This window comes from Scyliorhinus canicula, chromosome 4 (genome assembly GCF_902713615.1).
Source record: "Scyliorhinus canicula chromosome 4, sScyCan1.1, whole genome shotgun sequence".
NCBI lineage: Eukaryota > Metazoa > Chordata > Chondrichthyes > Carcharhiniformes > Scyliorhinidae > Scyliorhinus > Scyliorhinus canicula.
The window spans coordinates 107,459,069-107,475,856 of record NC_052149.1 but is presented as its reverse complement, the minus strand read 5'-3'; the positions used below and the strand labels follow the sequence as shown (position 1 = coordinate 107,475,856).

The 16,788-nt window shown below is 51.3% G+C and overlaps 1 protein-coding gene across 1 annotated transcript in view; it reads left to right on the top strand.

Annotated features, from left to right (window-relative positions):
• LOC119964231 overlaps nucleotides 1-16,788 on the top strand; it is a 901,051-nt gene that overhangs the window by 150,795 nt on the left and 733,468 nt on the right.

Here is a 16,788-nt window from a genome sequence, read left to right as displayed (position 1 = left end):
AAAAGCCCCCAGAACCTACTGTATCCTGCAACCCAATCAAGCTGCTTCTTTATGTTCCCCCTCACGGCAGCTGTTTTTTCTGTTGTTGCTTTTACCTCCAAGAAGCATTTTCACAAACAACCAACGCTTGATAAATGGTCCCTCTTTCCTTCTCTCCCGAAGCTCCAGTGAGTGGCGCAACACCAGCCAAGACGTTTGGGCTAATTGCAGTGTAAGTTCCTTCAAAACGCAAGATCCCCCTTGAAATCGTGATCCTCCACTACTATAATTATAGTGGCTCAGGGAGGTGGTTTAGCCACTGTAATTGCAATCTCAGTAGCAGTTTATTCTTCAAACGTGCACAATAGCACACACGTTTTCCAACTCTGAGCAGAATGTGTGCAAGGCAATTGCTTCTATTCCGGCAGGAGCTTGGCAACGACGGGCTTCGCTTCCAAGTCAGCAGGTGTCCAAGGAGAACCTGGACCATAGGGCGTTATGTTGGACTCGTCAGTAATATCCCATTTCAGTTTGAAAGCACCTAAGCTCTAAGGTTAATTGCTTCGAACGTGAGTTGGGAGCCAAGACATCGGACAACAGAAATTTTGTTTCATGAAAAAAATGTATTTATTTAGAGAGATGTCAAAGTGTTTTTGGCATTTTGATTCTAATTCTGGCCTCTCCTGCATCCTCAATTTCCTTCTCCTCGCCATTGCCGCATGTGCCTTTAGCTGCCTACAACCTTCAAACGCTGGAATTTCCTCCCCAAATCTCTCCAGCTGGTTACATATCTCGCCACCTTTAAGATCATAGAATCATAGAATTTACAGTGCAGAAGGAGGCTATTCAGCCCATCGAGTCTGCACCGGCTCTTGGAAAGAGCACCCTACCCAAGGTCAACAACTGCACCCTATCCCCATAACCCAGTAACCCCACCCAACACTAAGGGCAATTTTGGACACTAAGGGCAATTTATCATGGCCAATCCACCTAACCGGCACATCTTTGGACTGTGGGAGGAAACCGGAGTACCCGGAGGAAACCCACGCACACACGGGGAGGATGTGCAGACTCCGCACAGACAGTGACCCAAGCCGGAATCGAACCTGGGACCCTGGAGCTGTGAAGCGATTGTGCTATCCACAATGCTACTGTGCTGCCCCTTTAACTCTATCTTCAACCAAACCTTTAACTACCTATCCAAAATATCTCCTTGTGTGATCCCGTGCCAGATGGTGCCTCACAATTCTCCTGTGAAGCGCCTTGATTATGTTATTTGATACAAATGGTGTTGTCAAGATATTACAGTGGCACCCATAATGTGAGAGATGCCGGCGTTGGACAGGGGCAGGCACAGTAAGAAGTCTTACAATACCAGGTTAAAGTCCAACAAGGAGCTGTGCTCCAAAAGCTAGTGACTCCAAACAAACCTGTTGGACTTTAACCTGGTGTTGTAACAGTGGAATGTATTAGGACTCAGACACCGACCTGAGGATGGGATGTAGCAGATTAATTTGTGGAAAGTATCTTTCTTGTTTGTTGTTTATTTTTACTTTCAAATGGAAGAATGCACTCCGCCCATAAAGCGGGAAGATTGAAAGTAAAACATATGTGCCCAGAGCTCGACCGCCTAAATGTTATTGATAACATGCTGACAGCTCAGCGTCGCCACCATTAGTTGATTGACAGTACTGCAGCTGCCCGCAAACTATTAAATCCATAACAATCTGACCGTCATCAATTTATTTTGATCTACACAAGATTAAACGTAACAGTTTTATAAATGAAAGGCCTTGCTATGCTTTCCTCCATCTGCTTTTCAAACAAAACTTTGAACCTTGATGTTGCTGTTCCGCTCAGTAGCGGCACCATTGGTCGGTTTGGAAATTACACCCTTCTCCCAGGAGAATTCCTGGGCGGGATTCTCCGAAATGGAGGCAGTATCCACGCCGTCGTGAATGCAGTCGCCTTTCACGACGGTGCGAAACGGCGCGGGCACTACCGATTCTGGCCCACGGCCTGCGGGGAACTTCCTCAACGCGCCGGCCCTGACACAACATAGAACATAGAACAGTACAGCACTGTTCGGCCCTCGATGTTGTGCCGAGCAATGATCACCCTACTTAAACCCACGTAACCCGTATACCCGTAACCCAACAATCCCCCCATTAACCTTACACTACGGGCAATTTTTAGCATGGCCAATCCACCTAACCCGCACATCTTTGGACTGTGGGAGGAAACCGGAGCACCCGGAGGAAACCCACGCACACACGGGGAGGACGTGCAGACTCCACACAGACAGTGATCCAGCCGGGAATCAAACCTGGGACCCTGGAGCTGTGAAGCATTGATGCTAACCACCATGCTACTGTGAGGCCCCTAGTGGCGAGGGGGTTCAGGGACCGGCCGCGTAACAAAATAAGGCCAGGCTGAAGAGGCCAGCCCACCAATTGGTGGGCCCCGATCGTGGGCCATACCCCATCGGAGGCTGCCCCCAGTGAAGGAGCCCCCCCCCCCCCCCCCCCCCCCCCCCCCCAGGCCACCCCCGACCCTGCGCGCAGAGTTCCCGCTGGCTGCAAGCAGGTATGAACGGCGCCGGTGGGACTCTGCCGTTTCCACACGGCCGCTCGGCCCATCAAGGCCGGAGAATCGGCGGCCCGGCCGCGGACAGCAGCCCACCACCGGCGCCATGCCAAATGCGCTGGCGCAAATGGCGCCAATTCTCCGCTCCTCAGAGAATTGCGTGCCGGCATCAGGGTGGCGTGACGCAGTTGTGGCGATTCTCCGGCCCGTTGCAGGGCTCGGAGAATCCCGCCCCCTGTTTTTCACAAGACCTGCCGGGCAAAAACTGGATCCAGCCAAGGAAATTCTGAGATCATCCAGTGATTTTCAGTCATCGGTAAACTATAAAATTTCCCTTTAAAATCTCAATGGCTATACACAAGGACATAGTTTCTGACACTGCCATTCTCTTGCAGTATAGGCAGCAGAGAAACAGGCCATTCAGCCCACTGGACACTGTTGTTTATGTTCCATCAAATCTCCCATTTCAACTATCGCATCTCAGCCTTTCAGTATATTTTAGTATTTTTTTTTCAGGGTGGCACAATGGCTAGCACTGTTGCTTCACAGAGCCAGGGACCCAGGTTTGATTCTGACCTTGGGTGGCTGTGTGGAGTTTGGATGTTCTATTTTGCCTGTGAAAGTTTCCATCGCATGCTCCGGTTTCCTCCCACAGTCCAAACATGTGCACGTTAGGTGGACAGGTCATGCTAAATTGCCCCTTAGTGTCCAAAGATGTGTGAGTTAGATCACGGGGTTACAGGGATGGGGCAGGGGAGTGGGCCTAGGGCAGCACGGTGGCCTAGTGGTTAGCACAACCGCCTCACGGCGCCGAGGTCCCAGGTTCGATCCGGGCTCTGGGTCACTGTCCGTGTGGAGTTTGTACGTTCTCCCCGTGTCTGCGTGGGTTTCGCCCCCACAATCCAAAAATGTGCAGAGTAGGTGGATTGGCCACGCTAAATTGCCCCTTAATTGGAAAAAATAATTGGCTAATCTAAATTTAAAAAAAAAAGGGGAGTGGGCCTAGATAGGGTGCTCTTTTAGTCGGCCGGTGCTGATTGGATTGGCTGAATGGCCTCCTTCTGCACGATAGAGATTCTATGATTTTTTGATTCTACGATATTCGTCTAATTTCAGTTTAAAGCATCTAAGCTATTTGCCTCAACTACGTACTATGGCACCAAGTTTCACAATGTTAAACTCTGAGAAAAGAACTATCTATTTCCTTACTGGATTTATTAGTAACTATGAACATAGAAAATACAGTGCAGAAGGAGGCCAATCGGCCCATCGAGTCTGCACCGACCCACTTAAGCCCTCACTTCCACCCTATCCCCGTAACCCAATAACCCCTATGGGCAACTTATCATGGCCAATCCACCTAACCTGCACATCTTTGGACTGTGGGAGGAAACCGGAGCACCCGGAGGAAATCCACGCAGACACGGGGAGAATGTGCAGACTCCGCACAGACAGTGACCCAGAGGGGAATCGAACCTGGGATCCTGGCGCTGCAAAGCCACAGTGCGATCCACTTGTGCTACCGTGCCGCCCAATCTTAACCATCTTGTATTTATGGCACCTGCTTTGAATTATCCCACAAGTACAAACATTCACTGCACTACCAGGTCTCCTGTTTTGCATCTCCTTGGGTGCTTCTGTGCCATCTTTATAGCATGGAGATTGCCTGTGGGTGTTGTGATAGAAATTCTAATCGTGGCTTTCAAAAAGGGATTGATAACTGTCTGTACTTGAAGAGGAAAAGGTTACATGACTATGGAGAGAAGGCAGGTGAATGGCACTTGGTGAATTGCTCTTGGAAACAAGTGTCCTCCTGTGCTGTAATGATTCTATGAGCTGTCACAGCACTCTAAGCACCAAGGCCCTACATTTGTTTCAGATAACTTCACTACTTTTAAATTCTAATTGTTTTGTTCACCAATAATGCTGATTTTAATGATTTGTTCAGCTGTATCCATAGATCCCTTTGCTCTTCTGACTCATTCAGTTTCTCATTTTCTAAGGTACATCATGTTTGGGAAATGTCCTTCAGTCAGAATCGCAGTGAAGCAGTCCAGGAACAGTGTCCCAGAGTCAGCATTGCAATGAAGCAGTCTGGGAACAGTGTCCGAGAGTTAGCATTGCAGTGAAGCAGTCTTGGAACAGTGTCCTAGAGTCAGCATTGCACTGAAGCAGTCTGGGAACAGTGTCCTGCATTCAGTTCTTGTTTAAATAAACACGGTGACATCACAGAAAATCCAGTGGAACTGGGGAGATTATAGAATGTAAAAAAGAGCGAGACTGAAAGCAGAATGAGGAGGATGAAAGAGTGAGATTTAGCAGAGCCAGGAGATCAAAGATTTTGACTGAGAGCGGAGCTGGGAGGTGAAAGAGCATGAGAAAGATCGGGACTGAGAGTGGTGTGCGAGTTTGGAGCTCCTGTGATGATGTCAGGATTCAAAAGTGACGTGGGGCAAATGGAAGCAACTGATTGGATGTGCATGGTTGGGTAAGTATTTAATGAACATGGCGTGAGATGCCCGTTTGGGGCTTGTGGGGGGCCTGGAGGGGACTGAGCACCATGACTGTGCTCGGGAGGGGACAGGCCCGCAATCGGTGCCCACCGATCGTCGGGCTGGCATCTCAATAGGACGCACTCTTTCCCCTCCGCCGCCCCGCAAGATCAAACCACCACGTCTTGCGGGGCGGCGGAGGGGAAGACGGCAACTGCGCATGCGCGGGTTTGCCGTCATCCGTCGTGATGTCAGCAGCGCATGCGCGGCTGATGTCATTAGACGCGTCGGCCACGTCATTCTCGGCACACCGGGCCTTGGCGCCAGCGCCAAGGCCCTGCGGCCGAGTTTCCCGGCATGGCCCTCTTAGCCCCCTGGCGGGGGGAGAATAGGGGGCCAGGAGAGGCCTCCGATGGCGTCGTGAACCTCTCCGGGTTTCACGACTGCGTCGGGCCTTTGAGAGAATTCCGCCCCAGATCCCTGGGACACTGGGACCAATTCTGGGGGATGTTGAACCAGTACAAATTGGATGGGTTACACCAGGGCAGGACCAGGACTGGTGTCCTCAGGGGAATGTTTTTTAGAATGGTTGGGGAGGGTTTAAACTAAAACGGTAGTGGATGGGAACCTATGCAAGGAGTCATAGGTGGGGAAACATGGACAAGAACAAAAGACAGAAAGGGGAATAAAAAAAGTGATAAGCAGAGAAATTAAGGGCCAGAATCAAACAGGACTACAATGAAAACTAATGGGAACGGGACATGAATGTTAAAAAGACAAGCCTGAAGGCTTTGTGCCTTAATGCACTGAGCATTCACAATAAACTGGATGAATTAATTGAACAAATAGATGTAAATAGGTATGATATAGTCAAGATTACAGATTCATGGCTGCAGGGTGGTCAGGGATGGGAATTGAACATCTATGGTTATTCAGTATTTAGGAAGGCAGACAAAAAGTAAAAGGCAGTGCGGTTGCATTGGTGGTTAAAGAGGATATTAATGCAATAGTGAGGAAGGTATTAGCTCCGAGGATGTGGAGTCTGTATGGGTAGAGCTGAGAAAGACTAAGGGACGGAAAACATTAGTGGGGTTGTATATATAGGGCAGCATAGTGGCACAGTGGTTAGCACTTCCGCCTCACAGCTCCAGGGTTCTGGGTTCAATTCCGGCCTCAGGTGACTGTCTGTGTGGAGCTTGCACTTTCTCCCCATGTCCGCGTGGGTTTCCGCTGGGTACTCCAGTTTTCTCCCACATCCAAAGACGTGCAGGTTAGGTGGATTTGCCATGCTAAATTGTCCATTAGTGTCCAAAAAGGTTAGGTGGAGTTACTGGGTTACGAGATAAGGTGGAGATGTTAGCTTAAGTAGGGTTCCTTTTCCAAGGGGCTGTGCAGATTCAATAGGCCGAATGGCCTCCTTCTCCACTATTAAGATTCTATGTTTCTATCATATACCCCCAAACTGTAGTGATGATGTTGAGAATGGCATTTTAACACAAAATTAGAGGCACATGCAATAAAGGAATATTTTATTTATGGGTAATTTTAATCTGCATATCGATTGGGCAAATCAAATTAGTTATAATACCATTCAGGAGGAATTCTTGGAGTGTATATGGGATGGTTTTCTGGACCATTACGTTAAGGAACCAACTAGAGACCAGGTTATCTTAGACTAGGTATTGTGTAATGAGAAAGGAATAATTAGCAATCTAGGTGTGTGAGGTCCCTTGGGAATGAGGAACCATAAGATGATAGAATTCTTCATCAAAATGGAGAGTGATGTAGTTCATTCTAAGACCAGGGTCCTGAATCAAAATAAAAGAATCTACAATAGTAGGAGGCAAAAGTTGGCAATGATGGATTGGGGAAAGTTACTTCAAGAGATGATGATGGCCAGGAAATAATAAACATTCAAAGAGTGGATGGGTGAACTACAACAATTGTTCATTCCTGTTGAGCGCAAAAATAAAATGGAAAAGGTGGCGAAACCATGGTTCACAAGAGGAATTAGAGAAGCATACAAATTGACCAGGAAAAAAATGCAAACCTGAGGATTGGGAGCAGTTTAGGATTCAGCAAAGAAGGACAAAGAGATTGATTAAAAAGTGGAAAATGGAGTATTCAAGTAAGCTTGCACGGGGCATAAAAATTGACTATAAAAGCTTTTATAAGTATGTGAAGAGAAAATGATTGATGAAGACAAAAGTGGAATTATAATGGGGAACAAAGAAATGGCTGACCAACTAAGTACATCATTTGGTTCTGTCTTCACAATGGAGGGCATAACAAATGTACCAGAAACACTGGGGAGCAGAAGATTTAGAGAAAGGGAGGAACTGAAAGAAATCATTATTAGTAGGGAAATGGTGTTGGGGAAATTAATGGGATTGAAGGCCGTTAAATCCCCAGAGACCGATAATCTACACCCCAGAGTACCTAAAGCCTTAGAAATAGTGGCCGTATTGGTGGTCATCTTCCAAGTTTCTGTAAACTGTGGAATATTTCCTACAGATTGGAGCATAACTAATGTAACCCCATTACTTAATATGGGAGGTATGGAGAAAACAGGGAATTAAAGACCAGTTGGCCTGATGTCGGTTGTGGGGAAAATGCTATAGTCCATTATGAAAGATTTAATCGCAGAGCACTTGGAAAACGGTGGCAGGACAGGACAGAGTCAGGCTGGATTTGTGAAAGGGAAATTATGCTTGACAAATCTACTGGAATTCTTTGAGGATGTAACTAGTAGAGTTGATGAGGGGCAGCCAATGGATGCGATTCACAATATATATTAATGATTTCAATGAGGGAACTAAATGTAATTTATCCACATTTGCGGATGACACAAAGCTGGGTGGAAGGGTGAGCTGTGAAGAGGATGCAGAGATGCTTCAGTGTGATGTAGACAAGTTGAATGAGTGGGCAAATGCATGGCAGATGCAGTATAATGTGGATAAATGTGAGGTTACCCAATTTGGTAGCAAAAAACAAGAAGGCAGATTATTATCTGAATGGTATTAGATTGAGATAAGAAATGTGCAACTAGAGCTTGGTGTTCTTGTATCCCAGTTGCTGAAAGTAAGCATTCAGGTGCAGCATGCGGTAAAGAAGGCAGAAGATATGTTGGCCTTCATAGCGAAAGGATTCGAGTATAGGAGCAGGGATGTCTTGCTGCAATTATACAGGGCCTTGGTGAGAACACACCTAGAATATTGTGTGCAGTTTTCATCTCCTTATGTGAGGAAGGATGTTCTTGCTATAGAGGGAGTGCAGCGAAGGTTAATCAGACGATTTGTGGGATGGCAGGACTGAAATATGAGGAGAGATTGAGTCGCTTAAGATTGTATTCATTGGAGTTTAGAAGAATGAGGCAAGATCTCATAGAAACCTATAAAACTCTAACAGGACCAGACAGGGTAGATGCAGGAAGGATGTTCTCAATGGTGAGGGAGTCCAAAACTAAGGATCACAGTCTAAGGATACGGGGTAAACCATTTGGACTGAGATGAGGAGAAATTCCTTCACCCAGAGGAGCCTGTGGAATTCGCTACCACAGAAAGCAGTTGTATGCTTTGAAGAAGAAGTTAGATATAGCTCTTGGGACTTCCGGTGGCGGCAATGCGGAGCTAAGCCGCATGTTCGGCAGCTCCTGCTTTTATAGGACTTGTGGGCTCTTTTAAGGGCCCCAAACGGCGCTGATTCGACGATTCCCGGTGTGTAAAGGGGTCTGGAGCAATACCCCCCGGGATTTATGGTGCGGACCCGGAGTGGGGCGAGGAAAAAAGCGGCAGCAGCTCCCCTGGAAAAGCGGGGGAAGGTGGACAAAATGTCGGCCAGTGGAGCCCCCGAGGAGTGGAGGCAGTGGGCGGAGGAGCAGCAGGCGGCCCTTCTGCGTTACTTTACGGAGCTGAAAGTGGAGTTGCTGGACTCTGAAGGCTACGACAAGTAAGCTGCTGGAGACCCAGACAACCCAAGGTGCAGAGATCCTTGAGTTGCAGCAGCAGGCCTCTGAACGCAAGGATGAGGTCTCGGCCCTCGTGGGGAAGGTGGAGATGCACGAGGCGCTCCACAAAAAGTGGCAGGATCGCTTTGAGGAGATGGAGTTTCGGTCAAGGAGGAAGACCTTGCGGATCCTGGGCCTCGCGGAGGGGCTGGAGGGGTCGGACCTGCCGGCTTATGTGGCCGTGATGCTGAACTCACTGGTGGGGGCAGGATCTTTCCATCTGCTCCTGGAGCTGGAGGGGGCCCACAGAGTACTGGCCAGGAGGCCTAAGGCGAATGAACCCCCGAGGGCGGTGCTGGTGCGGTTCCATCGGTTCAGTGACTGGGAGTGTGTTCTGCGATGGGCCAAGAAGGTGAGGAGCAGCAAGTGGGAGAATTCGGTAGTGCGTATCTACCAGGACTGGGGTGCGGAGGTGGCCAAGCTGAGAACCGGGTTTAACCGGACGAAGGCGGTGCTCCACAGCAGTCAGGTGAAATTCGGCATGCTGCCGCCTGCACGCTTGTGGGTCACCTACAAGGACCAGCATCACTATTTTGAGTCCCCGGAGAAAGCGTGGGCCTTTGTGCAGGCTGAAAAGTTGGACTCGAACTAGGGATTGGGGACTGTGGGGTGTTTTTTGTATCACTGCTTATGCTGTTGCTAGCTATTCTGTTTGGTTTTTTTTTCCCGCTTTCGGGTGCTGTTGGTTATGGTTTTGTGTTTTAAGGGGGGTGTTGGGGTCCGTGGTTGTTTTTGTTTGTACGGAGTTGGTGGATGGGTTGGGACTGCTATTTGGGAGCTGCGTTGAGGGGGTGGGGTGGGGCAGTGGGAAAGCGCGGGCTTTCCTCTGGTTTCCCACGCTGCGGGATGAGGGGGGTGGAGCTGGAGGCAATGGGCGTGGATATCAGTTCCGTTTTCCCACGCTGGAGCGGTGCCAAGGAGCTGCTGCAGGGTGGGGGTAACCCCATATCAGATGGGGTCGGGAATTAGGGCGGGAGCTGCCGGGGTCAGCAGAAGTCAGCTGGCTCACGGGAGTACTATGGAGGGAGCGTCGCGGCTAGGAGGGGTCCTAGCCCAGGGGGGGGGGAATACAGGGTTACTGCTGGATTGGCCAGGGAGGAGCTGGGGGGGGGGGGGGGGGTCGGGGTGCGGTTCTATCGCCGTGGGAAACGGGCTGAGTGGGGGGATGCTAGCCAGGGGCGAGCAGTCGATGGGCTATGGCTAGTCGACGGGGGAGGGGGGCGGGGTGCACCCTGATCTGGCTGATTACGTGGAACGTGCGGGGGTTGAATGGGCCGGTGAAACGGGCCCGGGTGTTTTCGCATCTAATGGGGCTGAAGGCGGACGTGGCCATGCTTCAGGAGACTCACCTGAAGGTGGCAGACCAGGTTCGTCTGAGGAAGGGGTGGGTGGAGCAAGTTTTCCATTCAGGGCTCGACGCGAAGAACTGGGGGTGGCGATCCTGGTGGGGAAGAGGGTGGCATTTGAGGCGTCTGAGGTGGTGGCTGATAGTGGCGGCAGATAGGTGATGGTAAGCGGTAAGCTGCTGGGGGAGAGGGTGGTGTTGGTAAATGTGTATGCCCCAAATTGGAATGATGCTGGTTTCATGAGGCGTATGTTGGGCCGCATTCCTGACCTGGAGGCGGGGGGCCTGATCATGGGGGGGGGGGGACTTCAATACGCTGCTGGATCCCCCACTGGATCATTCTAGTTCTAGGACAGGCAGGAGGCCGGCGGCGGCCAAGGTATTGAGGGGGTTTATGGACCAGATGGGAGGGGTGGATCCCTGGAGGTTTGGGAGGCCGAGGCCTCGGGAGTACTCTTTTTTTTCTCCCGCGTGCACAGGGTTTATTCCCGCATTGATTTTTTTGGCCTGAGTAGGGGGCTGGTCCCGAGGGTGGAGGATGCCGAATATTCAGCTATAGCAATTTCAGACCATGCTCCGCATTGGGTGGATCTGGAGATGGGGGAGGTGCGGGACCAGCGCCCGCTTTGGCGTCTGGACGTGGGGTTGTTGGCTGATGAGGACGTGTGCAGGAGGGTCCGGGGATGTATTAAGAGGTACCTCGAGGCCAATGATACTGGGGAGGTCCGGGTGGGGATGGTGTGGGAGGCTCTGAAGGCAGTGATTAGGGGGAAGCTGATCTCCATCCGAGCCCATAGGGATAGGGGGGGAGAGGAGGGAGAGGGAGAGACTGGTGGGGGAGCTGCTGAGTGTAGATAGGAGGTATGCGTAAGCCCCGGAGTATGGATTGCTGAGGGAGCGGCGTAGCCTGCAAGCCAAGTTTGATTTATTGACCACCAGAAAGGTGGAGACACAGTGGGGGAAGGCGCAGGGAGCGGTCTATGAATATGGAGAGAAGGCGAGCAGGATGCTGGCGCATCAGCTCGGCAAGCGGGACGCGGCTAGGGAGATTGGTGGAGTGAAGGATAGGGGTGGGAATGTGGTGCGGCAGGGGGCAGAGGTCAATGGGGTCTTTAGGGACTTCTACAGGGAACTGTACCGGTCGGAGCCGCCGGTGGTGGGAGGGGAAATGGAGAGCTTTTTGAACAGGCTGCGCTTTCCAAGGGTGCAGGAGGAGCAGGTGGAGGGACTGGGGGCGCCGATCGAGTTGGAGGAGCTGGTCAGTGGGATTGGCCACATGCAGTCGGGGAAGGCGCCGGGACTGGATGGGTTCCCGGTTGAATTTTATAAAAAATACGCGGATCTGTTGGGCCCCCTGTTGGTTAGGACCTTCAACGAGGCATGGGAGGGGGGAGTTTTGCCCTCGGCGATGTCACGGGCGTTGATTTCCCTGATCCTGAAGCGAGATAAGGACCCCTTGCAGTGTGGATCATATAGGCCAGTTTCACTGCTGAATGTGGACGCCAAGTTGCTGGCGAAGATCTTGGCCACGAGAATAGAGGACTGTGTGCCGGGGGTGATACATGAAGATCAGACGGGTTTTGTGAAGGGGAGGCAGCTGAACACTAACGTGCGAAGTCTGCTAAATGTGATAATGATGCCGGCGGCAGAAGGAGAGGCGGAGATTGTGGTGGCATTGGATGCGGAGAAGGCCTTTGATAGGGTTGAGTGGGGGTACTTGTGGGAGGTGTTAGAGAGGTTTAGGTTTGGGGAGGGGTTTATTAAATGGGTGAGGTTGCTGTACGAGGCCCCGATGGCGAGTGTAGCGACAAATGGGAGAAGGTCCGAGTACTTCAGGCTCCACCGTGGGATGAGGCAGGGGTGCCCCCTGTCCCCCTTGCTTTTTGCGTTGGCAATTGAGCCTCTGGCCATGGCTCTCAGGGAGTCGAGGAGGTGGAGGGGTTTGGTGCGAGGTGGGGAGGAGCACCGAGTGTCGCTTTATGCAGATGACTTGCTGCTGTATGTAGCAGACCCGGTGGGGGGAATGCCGGAGGTGATGGAGATTCTTGCTGAGTTTGGGAGTTTCTCGGGCTATAAGTTGAACCTGGGCAAGAGTGAGCTGTTTGTTGTACACCCAGGAGATCAGGAGGAGGGGATTGGTAGGCTCCCGCTAAAAAGGGCAGTGAGGAGTTTTAGGTACCTGGGGGTTCAGGTGGCTAGGAGTTGGGGGACTTTGCATAAGCTTAATTTTACTAGGTTGGTGGAGCAGATGGAGGAGGAGTTTAAAAGGTGGGACATGCTGCCGCTGTCGTTGGCGGGTAGAGTACAGTCCGTTAAAATGACGGTGCCCCCGAGGTTTTGGTTTTTGTTTCAGTGCCTCCCCATTTTCATTCCGAGGGCCTTTTTTAGGAGGGTGAACAGCAGCATTCTGGGATTTGTTTGGGCGTACAGGACTCCGAGGGTGAGGAGGGTCTTTTTGGAGCGGGGCACGGATAGAGGGGGCTGGCGCTGCCCAACCTCTCTGGGTACTATTGGGCGGCTAATATCTCAATGGTACGGAAGTGGGTAATGGATGGGGAGGGGGCAGCATGGAAACAGATGGAGATGGCGTCCTGTGGAGGCATGAGCCTGAAGGCACTGGTAAAGGCGCCGTTACCGCTCCCTCCAACGAGGTACACTACGAGCCCGGTGGTGGCGGCTACCCTCAAGATTTGGGGGCAGTGGAGGCGACACAGGGGGGAAGTGGGGGGCTCGGTGGAGGCCCCGCTGCGGTAAAACCACCGGTTTGTCCCAGGGAACATTGATGGCGGGTTCCTGGAGTGGCACAGGGCGGGCATTAGGAAGTTGGGAGATCTGTTCATTGACGGGAGGTTTGCGAGCCTGGGTGAGCTGGAGAAGTTTGAGCTCCCCCCGAGGAATATGTTCAGGTACCTTCAGGTCAAGGCGTTTGCTAGGCGGCAGGTGGAGGGGTTCCCTTTGCTGCCCCCGCGGGGGGTAAGGGATAGGGTGCTTTCGGGGGTCGGGGATGGGAAGGTGTCTGACATCTACCAGGTGATGCAGGAGGTGGAGGAGGTGTCGGTACAGGAGCTGAAGGCTAAGTAGGAAGTGGAGCTGGGGGAGTAGATTGAGGAGGGGACATGGGCGGACGCCCTGGAGAGGGTGAACTCCTCCTCTTCATGTGCGAGGCTTAGCCTCATCCAGTTCAAGGTACTGCACTGGGCTCATGGGCTCAATTCTCCGCTGCCCACGCCGGTTGGGAGAATAGCGGGAGGGCCTCCTGACATTTTTCACGCCCTCCCGCTATTCTCCCCCCCCCCCCCTCGCCCGACCCACGTAACGAATCTCCGCTCGCCTGTTTTTTATGGCGAGCGGCAATTCTCCGCGGCCGATGGGCCGAGTGGCCGGGCCTTTACGCCCGTTTTTTTCACGGCAGCAAACACACCTGCTCGCTGCCGTCGTAAAAGGCCCGTTTGGGGCGGGAGCACCACCGTTGTGCTCGGGAGGGGACAGGCCCGCGATCGGTGCCCACCGATCGTCGGGCCTGCGTCCAAAAGGGACGCACTATTTCCCCTCCACCGCCCAACAAGATCAAGCTGCCACATCTTGTCGGGCGGCGGTGGGCGTCAATGGCATGATGACATCACCCACGCATGCGCGGGTTGGACCCGGCTCCAACCTGCGCATGCGCGGCTGATGTCATACAGATGGCAGCTGCGCGTCATCTTGGCGCGCGGCCTTAATGACCATCGTTAAGGCCGCTACGCCGTGATTCCCTGGGTCCCGCTCCTAGCCCCGATGGGGGGGGGGGGGGGGGGGGGGGGGGGGGGGGAGAATCGTGTCCCGGGAACGGGCGTGAAGGCTGCCGTGAAACACGGCCAATTTCACGGCAGCCTTTACGACTCTCTGCATTTGCGGAGAATCTCGCCCCATATGTCCGGGACGAGTATGAGCAGGTTTTTTGGGGTTGAGGACAGGTGCATTAGGTATTCGGGGAGCCCAGCGAACCATGCCATATGTTTTGGGCATGCCCGGCACTGGGGGAATTCTGGCAGGGGGTGGCGAGGACGGTGTCGAAGGTGGTAAGGTCCAGGGTCAAGCCAGGCTGGGGACACGCGATATTTGGGGTTGGGGTGGAGCCGGGAGTGCAGGCGGGATTCATTAAGCTGGAGAAGGTCAAATTCACCCTGAGGGGGTCGGTACAACGGTTCTTTAGGCGGTGGCTGTCTTTCCTTGACTTTCTGGCTCAAAGATAGGGAACTAGGTCAGTGGCAGCAGCAACCCGGGGGGGGGGGGGGGGGGGAAAAAAGGGGGGGGGGGTTTCAGGGGGGCATTGTTTATGTTAATTTAATTAATTGTTAATTTATTTTGTTGTTCATTGGGTTTGGGGGGGGTGGGGGGGTTTGTTATATGCGTTGCTATGGGTGCCGGGGGGTGTTTATTATTGTTATTGTTATTATTATTATTGTTCTGTTGTTATACATTTTTCAAAAATCTCAACAAAAATTATTTTTTAAAAAATATAGCTCTTGGGACTAAAGGCATTAAAGGATATGGAGAAACGCGGGAACAGTTTACTGATTTGGATGGTCAGCCAAGGGTTGAATTGCCTACTTCTGCTCCCATTTTCTGTGTTTCTATTTTTCCTATCAAATTGCAGCACCTCACATTTATTTATGTTAAAGTTCATTTGTCACTTGATTGTAAGTTTGCAATTTTTCTAATATCTTCTTGTGACATGTTACATTCTTCCTCAGTGTAAACTAGATCCCCAGTTTGTATCATCTACAATTGATATTAAGTTATATGTTCCTATGTCCAAATCAGTAGTGTAATCTATAAGGGGCAGCATGGCAGCACAGTGGTTAGCATGCTGTCTCATAGTGCCAGGAACCCCAGTTCAATTCCAGCCTTGGGTGACTGGCTGTGTGGAGTTTGCACTCTCTCCCTGTCTCTTCGTGGGTTTCCTCTGGGTGCTCCAGTTTCCTCCCACAGTCAAAAGATGTGCAGGTTAGGTGGATTGGCCATGCTGAATTGTCCCTTCGTGTCCAAGGATGAGCAGGTGGGGTTATGGAGTTATGGGGTAGGATGGGGGAGTGGACCTAGGCTGGGTGCTCTTTCTGAGGTTTGGTGCAGACTCAATGGGCCAAATGGCCTCCTTCTGCATTGTAGGAATTCTATAGTTCTATAAATGACAGTGATCCCAGCAGTGACTCATTTCTACCTTATAAGATAATTTCTGCAGTTCAGAGTTACAACATAAATTTTTTTCTTGATTTACTAATTATTTACAGTAACATTTGCTATGGATAACACACAATAATAAAAAAGAAGAAAGAAAAATGGGAATCTACAAAATGGGTATACAAACGGACATAATGAATGTCAAATAAACCTTTATATATTCAGGCAAATAGACCTATGTACAAGTATGGGAGCCCCTGTTTTTGATAACAATAATAATCTTTATTAGTGTCACAAGTAGGCTTATGTTAACACTACAATGAAGTTACTATGAAAATCCCATAGTCGCCACACTCCGGCACCTGTTTGGATACACAGAGGGAGAATTCAGAATGTCCAATTCACCTGATAAGCACGTCTTTCGGGACTGGTGGGAGGAAACCGGAGCACCCGGAGGAAACCCATGCAGACACGTGGATAACAGGCAGACTCTGCACAGACAGTGACCCAAGCTGGGAATAAACCCGGGTCTCTGGCGCTGTGAAGCAACAGTGCCAAGCTCCCGGAGTTGGTTATTTATGTCCCTGCTGCCCCCTGGTACTGGAACATACTGGGGGGGGGGGGGGGGGGGGGGGGTGTTTAGCATGTGCCGTGCAGGCTTCACGTTTGCCATCATGGTTGCACTCATGTGTTCCTCCGCTGTTTGTCACTTGTGGCTCCCCTGCTCTGCTTGCCCTGTGTTTGACTTCCTATCATTACACCCTAGCCCCCTCTGTCGCCCCTCCTTATCGTCTCCTGCCCTCACCTCTCCTCTCTCCCCCCCCCCCTTTTATCTCTCCCTCCGTTTAACGATTCGGTTCTCCCTCCCTCCCCCTCTTACTTCTTGGTTGCTGGTCATGAACATGTCTTGGAACAAGCTGGTGAATAGCCTCCATGTGCTGTGGGAACCTTTCATCCAATCCCTGAATGACATATTTTATTTTTATCCAATTTGAGATACTTTGCCAAGTCGGACAGCCAGTCTGCAGCCTTGGGTGGCGGAGCAGGAGTCTCCAGCAGGTAATGAGGGAGGCAAATGCTAAGTCATCTTCCCCTCTCCTCATAAAGAGCTCTGGCTGCTCCGAAACCCCAAAGGCCGCCACTAGCAGACATATCTCCACCTTCACTCCCACAACCTTGGACAGAAAGCTGTGCAGTACCTGACGAGTCTCGGGCAAGAC